The sequence below is a fragment of the Tachysurus vachellii genome, chromosome 15 (genome assembly GCF_030014155.1).
Source record: "Tachysurus vachellii isolate PV-2020 chromosome 15, HZAU_Pvac_v1, whole genome shotgun sequence".
In the NCBI taxonomy this organism is placed as follows: Eukaryota; Metazoa; Chordata; class Actinopteri; order Siluriformes; family Bagridae; genus Tachysurus; species Tachysurus vachellii.
Window position 1 is genome coordinate 12,847,700 of NC_083474.1, and position 7,909 is coordinate 12,855,608.

The 7,909-nt window shown below is 38.8% G+C and overlaps 1 protein-coding gene across 2 annotated transcripts in view; it reads left to right on the top strand.

Moving 5' to 3' along the window:
- Positions 1-2,254: 2,254 nt before the first annotated feature.
- Positions 2,255-7,909, top strand: part of tfdp2 (transcription factor Dp-2) — a 35,977-nt gene continuing 30,322 nt past the window's right edge. For both annotated transcript variants that reach the window (XM_060888157.1, XM_060888158.1), the window contains exon 1: positions 2,255-2,415. The gene's annotated coding sequence lies outside the window, so the exon portion shown is untranslated. The remainder of the gene's footprint in view (positions 2,416-7,909) is intronic.

Consider the following 7,909-nt stretch of genomic DNA (forward strand, 5'->3'; position numbering starts at 1 on the left):
CACACTAGTCCATCGTTTTATTTATATGATTATTTTCCTACAACAGCATGCTCCTAAGTGCTGCATTCCACACACACAGTGTTCTACTGTGGATCTCTTTAATGAAACCATTCAGGCATATCCACACCCTGACAGAAGAAAATTAACTGCAGTGTTTTCTACATTACAAATTCTCTGTATATATTGGTTGTATTGAAAATAGCTGCATATTTTTCTCTAGATTATAATCTAATGTTTGTACAAGCATTGAACAAAGCCCATACAAAGCTGTAATTTAGAACATGAAATAGCCTAAACTAATCATTTATCGTTATATTTTAAATGTTTACAGAAAAAAATGCACACTAATAAAGCTTCACCTAGCAGCACTAGACTTTAAAACAATGAAGTGGGTGAGACTTTAGTACTGTATAATCGTGGTTAAATTCTGTCAGAACAGGGTCACACAGTGCAGGTGTGTGTGCCTCGAAGGAAACTACAAGCTCCCTGTGGTTTCTCTCTTAGAGTCTTTATCAGACTACTAATTTACCTCCACTTACTCTTTTGGCATTCAAAGGCATAGACACCTTTTTTCTCCCAGGAATTAGAATTCTGAATTGCTTTGTTCTGTGTTGTTCTCTGTTTTCTAATGCGACAAGAGATCTTGTTCTTTTTAGATATAAGGAAACATTACGCCTTTATATTAGAACATTCACACTAGCAATTTACCTCCTCCAGTTACTGCCTGGAAAGACTTACTTTCCAGCATTTAGCAGACACCCTTATCCAGAGCAACTTACATTTTATCACATTTTTATACAATTGAGGAATTGAGGGTTAAGGGCCTCACTCAGGGGCCCAACAGTGGCAGCCAGGTGGACGTGGGAATCAAACTCACAACCTTTCAATTGGTGATCCAGCACCTTAATCACTAGGCTACGACATCCACCGACTTAACAATGCAAATAAAATATCTGTGCAAGTAATAAAACACTGTTTCTGTAGAGGATTACTGAAGACTTCACTCTTGATGACCTATAATCCATCAGTGGCCACTTTGTCAGTCACACTACGGTGTTGAAAAATCCCAGCAACATTGTTTTAAGGGATATATTCTTACCAGTATAACCCACAACTTTCCCCCAACAAGTTACTGGTATGTGTCCATAAGATAAACTGGAATATCATTCATGTCCCAGTGCCCTTACATTTAAATGTATAAGTGTATAACATTTTAAACATAGGTTATCTATGTGTATCTATGTGTATGTCTATGTGTATCTTTCATTCACTTTAACAAAAGATTCATTAAAAAACAATCTATATCACAGGAAACAGCCTTTCTACCAGATCAACCACACTTTACTATGAAAGCAAACTTTTATTGTTATCTTATTGTAGTATGTATTTTGTAGCAGTATTGTGTAAAGTCTTTTAACCTCTTAAAATCAAATTTTTAACATCAAATACGGTTTATAAAAACTACAAAAATTGTTTATCCAATAACATTTACTGTACTTATCCCTACTACCTGGACACATTCACCTTCACATGTCACATATTCAGCAGGAATTTACATAATATGTATGTAAATTTACAGAATATGATGGGTTTTTTCATTATTTTCTGTTTTTTTTTTCTGTGATACTGACAGGTTAAAACTATTATTATTATTATTATTATTATTATTATTATATTTATTTTTTTAATACTGAATAAACAAAGTAAATCATTAGAATGCATGCATTGTATGTATGATAACCTGGAAATTAAACATGTCTTATTAATTAATAGTCACTTATTGATTAATAATCAGAATTAGACATAGTTTGGTAAATTGAATATACAGAGCTTTAATTGCAGCTTTGTACGTCCCTTTCTTTTAGAAAATGTAACTTAAACTCTGAAAAATGAAAGTTTTTTAAATTGACAGTTCTGAACAAACAAAACAAACACGTTGCCCCTCTTTGTCTGTCTGAACTAATTCGATTCAGCGATGAAGGTTTTTAAACGACTTGGGCGGAATCCCAATTGGCTTCGTGTTTTATTTGTAGGCCACTAGTGGCAGCTATTAATACACCCCTATGTAGGGCGCCTATATAGGGATTCAGGCTTTATTAGAACGCTTCCACCGCACGCGCCTTCTTTGTGCGGCGAGCTAGCTACGGGGGCCGGCCTCATTGTGGACGTCCAATCATTTAGTATATAGTGTACTACGTCACGAGCGGGTGTAACCAATCAGAGCTGCCGACTGTCTCCCACCGCCAAGCTTGGGTGCAGAGTCCGGCACTCAGGAAGTAACGCGAGGGCCCGAGCAGTTCGAGCTGTCCCTGTCAAATACAACTACTTCTCTCTATTGAGATTTTATTGTTTGCTAATTTTCCTGAGTTTTTCTGTTTAGGATATTTCTACTTGGGGCTCCGGATTGTACTACAGGTAATGAACGTTTGGATATATTTTTATAGAGAATATGAATAGTGACAGAACTTCAGAGAGCCCTTGAACGCAGCTTTTCAGCGTTTTAAAGCTCATCTTGGAAGGAGAAGCGCTTTCGTGTAGCTTATCATAAACTTGCAGCTTGAGTGAAGTTACTTTGACATTTCTGTGCGTACTAATGATTAATAATAATAAAAATAATAATAATAATAATAAAGTAGTTTGTACCTTTTTAATTAACGAGTACCACCTGCTGTTACTGATAACTCAATTACTATCTCATAAATAATATGAGATAAATTATGATCACTGCAGAAAGGTATTATTGAATGTCAGGGGTATATACCACTGTGTGATTAATACAGAGCTTTATCTTTTCATACATATATATAATGTACAATACTATACAATCATATATATATAAAGCTACTTCTCAGGGTTTATTGTGTGCATTAAACTAGCTCAGAGATGACTTAACACTGCTGTCCTACTATCCATTTTATCCAGTACACAGACGTGTAGTGTTAGTGTGTTGGTGACTTTATATATATATATATAAAGCTACTTCTCAGGGTTTATTGTTTGAATTAAACTAGCTCAGTAATGTATCCTGTGTTATGACTTACCTCATGCAAACGCCACGCAATACTGAAAGCAAACTTATTTCAGCCGGGCGATGCTCTGTAAACTTTGCAATCTGCACATTTCCGCTCGAGATTGCTCTCATGTCCTGCAGCAGATGGTTAATAAAGTCCCAGCGACTTGACTTTGAGGAGAAGCTACATGCCACTATTTTTATGCAGACGTGCTTAGGGAGTTCTAGGTAAATACCGGCTGACTCGGTGCTATGTTATAAAAATCTACCTCCCTTCCTCCTGGTTTAGTTTCTTAAAGCCGCAACATCTATTTTATGACTAAGACTGGAGTATATCAGTAGATTACAGTATGATTATGTGGTAGAATGATTATATATAACCATCTGGTTATGATAGATGCATCCTTTTTGTGAAGTAAAGTTATTTACATTCATTTATCATAGACAGAATCTTTTTTAAATATTCTAACATGGTTAAATTTCATCCAGTGGAAGATTGAGCATCAAATCAGGACTGATACTTGTCTGGTCATTGTGATCGATATCCGGTCAAATCTGATATATCGTAACTGATGCACATAACGCATAGTGCCATCAGCCATGTGATGTTTCTGTGTAACTTAATGACATATACACCAGCTTGCATATGGGCAAACATTCATCTTTATTACTAAGAATGTCAATATAGTATCTGTATCTGGTATCCAGTCTTCAAAGCCTTTATATTGTGTTGTATTGAAATTGGGAAAATGGGAAGGGTATATCACTACCGCTCATCATTCTTATTATTGCACACTGTACGATTTTATTATTTTACCTGATTGATCAACTAAATTCCAATAATACGATATATGTCAAACACAAGTATTTTTTTTTACTCATGCTGAACATGAACTAGTAAAAGTAGCATCTCATCTGTAAATTGTAATAAAGAGCTCAGAGAGCAGCTGCGAATTGTACATGATATCATTTTGGAAGTCATAGCATGTCGCAAATCATTTGAACCCTTACATGTTAAAAGATAAAACTACACAATACCTTCTACACATTGTAAAAAAAACACTACACAATACACCCTTCACTAAAATAAAAGGTTCCAGGTTGCTGATTACCCTAAAACAGTCTCCATGAAGGTTGTTGATTGAACGCTTGGAAGCCAGAAGCGGAGGAGAAGGAAGAAGAAGCCAATGTCGGCTCGACACAAATGATTTGTTTATATCAAGTGAGGTTAATTTTTCCTCTAATGGTATTTAAAAGCCAAAGTCTCAAAGCTGTATTGTTTAACAGGAAGCCTGTTTGTCATTGAACTGCATTTTGAGTAATTGGTTATGGATTTTATTGACCTCATTCCCCTGTCGTAATCTGAAAGCACCCAAGTATCCCTTGGATATGTTCTCTCGGTGCTTAAATACTGATCAATGAGCATCAGTTTGGCTGAAATTTGTTTTCTTTTGCTAGTCTGTTGTACATCTGTTTATCAACTTTAGTCATGTTTGTTGTACTTTTATGGCATCTGATTTAACACAGCGATCATCTTGAAGATTTGGAGCATCTACTGGGTAAATTTTGTGGCATGACTCGCTTTTGGCCTGTTGACGAAAAAAAACAAGCAATGTTTGTGATTTAAAAAATACTCTCAGATGCAGAACAGGAATATTTCCAGTGTTCTGAGCCCTTATTTGTTCTTTTGCTCTGTTTGTTGATCATTAAAGCGAGCCATGTCACAGCAAACCTTGGTGGAAATTTTTTTTAGGCTTCAGCCAACCAACAGACACCACACTACAGCTGTAGAGTTTGTTCAGTTGCAAAAGAAATTTTACAGATATTTACAGAGACTTCGTATAAAAAGTCGAATCTGAGTTTCCTGCTGTTCAGGAGTTAGTATGTAACTTCATTTGAATGGTTTTCAGGAAGAATAGACATGAATTTGTTTAAATGTATTTGCTTGTTCCAGTCAGTAGGGGTTCAATGCCAGCACTGTTGAGAATCTACACACAAAGATGCTAATCTAATCATCGATTAGGCTGTTGCCCCCATTAAGAAACTAAGAGTCTGAATATCTTCGTTGTAATGCCTCAGGCTTGTTTTCTTCCTTGCAGATTGTGAGATTTTTAGACAGACATCTGTTGATCCCTTGCAGCCGGCCTGCACATTTAATCCCTCGTGTAGAGGCGATGGAAAACGAGACCCCCACCAGGAGCTCATAGAGTCTGTGTGACAGGTGCCCAACCCTCTCTGCTACTTGGCACATTGGGATCGTGCCCACATTTGCACCAGAACATTGACCGAGTGAGCCGCTTGGTGCGTAATGTCTCTGAACACTTTCTGAGCAGCTGCTGAAATTCTACAGCCCTGTGGCTTATTTCCATCTAAGATATTTTTTTTGCAAATCATGTAAAGCTTTGGAACTGTGCGTCTGTGTAGTAACGACAGCAGGCCAGAGAAAGCCTGTGTATCCCTTTTGGCGCCATTTCACAGCTGTTGAGCTCAGTGCTGTGTACTCCATTGTCACTGTAACGCGTCCCATGAGACACTGTGCTGTTTCGGAGTGAACGTGCGCATACAAGCCAGCGCTGAGAAGCACAACATAACCTCCATACACATTCCATTCTGGGAAACACAAGCTCTAGCAGTGAGTTTCCTGGCTGCTTCAGACCCGTGTGATGCAACTGTGAACGTGAAGAGGGAAAATGTTACTATACTGTTAGTCCAGTAACACCAGCAGGCCATACTTGGGGAACTGTGTATTCACCTGAGATTATTGTCAAATATATATAGTACCCAGGCAGGTTTGGATTTTCTTTAGAACATGCACTAGAGCTTTTCCTTTGGCTGTGTTTGTGGTCTGTATGACTCTTACTATAAGATATAATGATGTTAGACAGAGTTATTTACAGAATGTTCAAATAATTCGGAACCATTTTAGCTCCTGCTGTATTTGACTCGCTCTAAAAGTGTGTACTTCTATTCCTGCTCTCTGCCTTGAATGGCTTCTTGACTCCTTGAGAGATCTCAATCTTGTCCTTAAATATCAGACTGACTATATTACAAATGCACTGATATCACTTTTTAATTTTTGATACTGATGTAGAGTCTTGAGTTTTGCCTGATAGCTAATACTGACATCAGCACGATGTGTAGGACATGTAAGAGAGGACCGGGCTAAATACATAAGATTGTTTTATTTATTAGTCACAATCTGACTGCAGCTAAACTGTTTTGGGTTATTTCATTTCAGTTTTTTATATTATTTCAGTTCTGTGCCAAAGGGGGCACGGTGGCTTAGTGGTTAGCACGTTCGCCTCACACCTCCAGGGTCGGGGTTCAATTCCCACCTCCACCTTGTGTGTGTGGAGTTTGCATGTTCTCCCCGTGCCTCGGGGGTTTCCTCCGGGTACTCCGGTTTCCTCCCCCGGTCCAATGACATGCATGGTAGGTTGATTGGCATCTCTGGAAAATTTTCCCTAGTGTGTGATTACGTGAGTGAATGAGTGTGTGTGTGCCCTGTGATGGGTTGGCACTCCGTCCAGGGTGTATCCTGCCTTGATGCCCAATGACGCCTGAGATAGGCACAGGCTCCCCGTGACCCGAGGTAGTTCGGATAAGCGGTAGAAAATGAATGAATGAATGAATGAATGTTCTGTGCCAAAATGAACTGCCACGAAAAGGTAAATGATCCACACTCTGCGAGAGCGTATGTGAGGTAAGTTTATCATTAGGTGTGAGGAAAAGCTGTGTCCCGTATTCACGAGCAGCACGTTCTCATGGCATGAAACATTATTCGATCAGAAAATATGCACGGCAAACAAATCTGATACCGAACAGGCCCCATTTTGTGTGGATACTTGATATTGGATCAGTGTTAGATGTTTGTTATTTCTGATGACATTTCTAACGATCCTGTGTTGTTAGCCTGGGAACACCCTTCTTATGGGGAATTTATTCTATTGTACCTAGATGTGAAAAATGTGGGCTTTCCAGAACTTAAATGTTTGACCTTTTGCACAAATCTCAATCACAATTAAAGATCTAGCTTTGTAGTGAAACTGCTTTTTAAAGATTCCATCCATTCCAGTTGGTTAGGTTTATGTTCATTTCACTCCAGAATATAGCTGTCCAACAACTCCATCAAAGCCTGACGTTTATTGTGTGAAGGAATCACGCTTGTGTGTCGCTAACAGGTTTTAGACATGCTAGGCAGACTGAGTGCTGGCACTTTAACCCACCATCATCTATAAAACCTAGAAAATAATAAACATTTTTTTTAAAAAATTAGAAAATGATTCCTAATTCATTTTGCTGAAATATGTATATGACGGTCTTATTGTTAGTGGTTTGGGTTTAGCCACCGCTGTACTGATGGGTTTCCCAGACCACCTCACACACGATATGTGAGATTCCAAGGGATGTGTCCTAAACCCATTGTCCTCTCTGTCCTTCCTCTATCCTCTGTCTAGCTTGTGCTTTCAGGCCCTCCTGCTGACTTGCCATTCAGATTAATAGCTTGTGAAGCCAGACCAGTCTTCATCTGCCCTCACAGCAATGTGAAAATTGCAGAACACAGATTCAAGTCATTTGTCTTAAGATCTGAAACCTTCCTTTTTAGTACATTTTACGCTCCTACACACACGCACCGATGAGCTGTATGATCTGATGTATGATCATATTAAGTGACCCTGTTGCCATGGTGATTAGACTGCCACTGTGCAACACTGGTGACAGATGGAGGGGGTCAGTGAGCGGAGAACACGAGGGTGGACACAGACACCCTGACACTCACCCCCGCTCCAGTGCAGCGTACTTTATGCTTTCTGAACTCACTGTGTGGTGGAGGAAAGCTTCTAGTTAACCTTTTCTCTGCAGTTCAGCCCTGATTAGACTAACAGACTGTGACCTCCA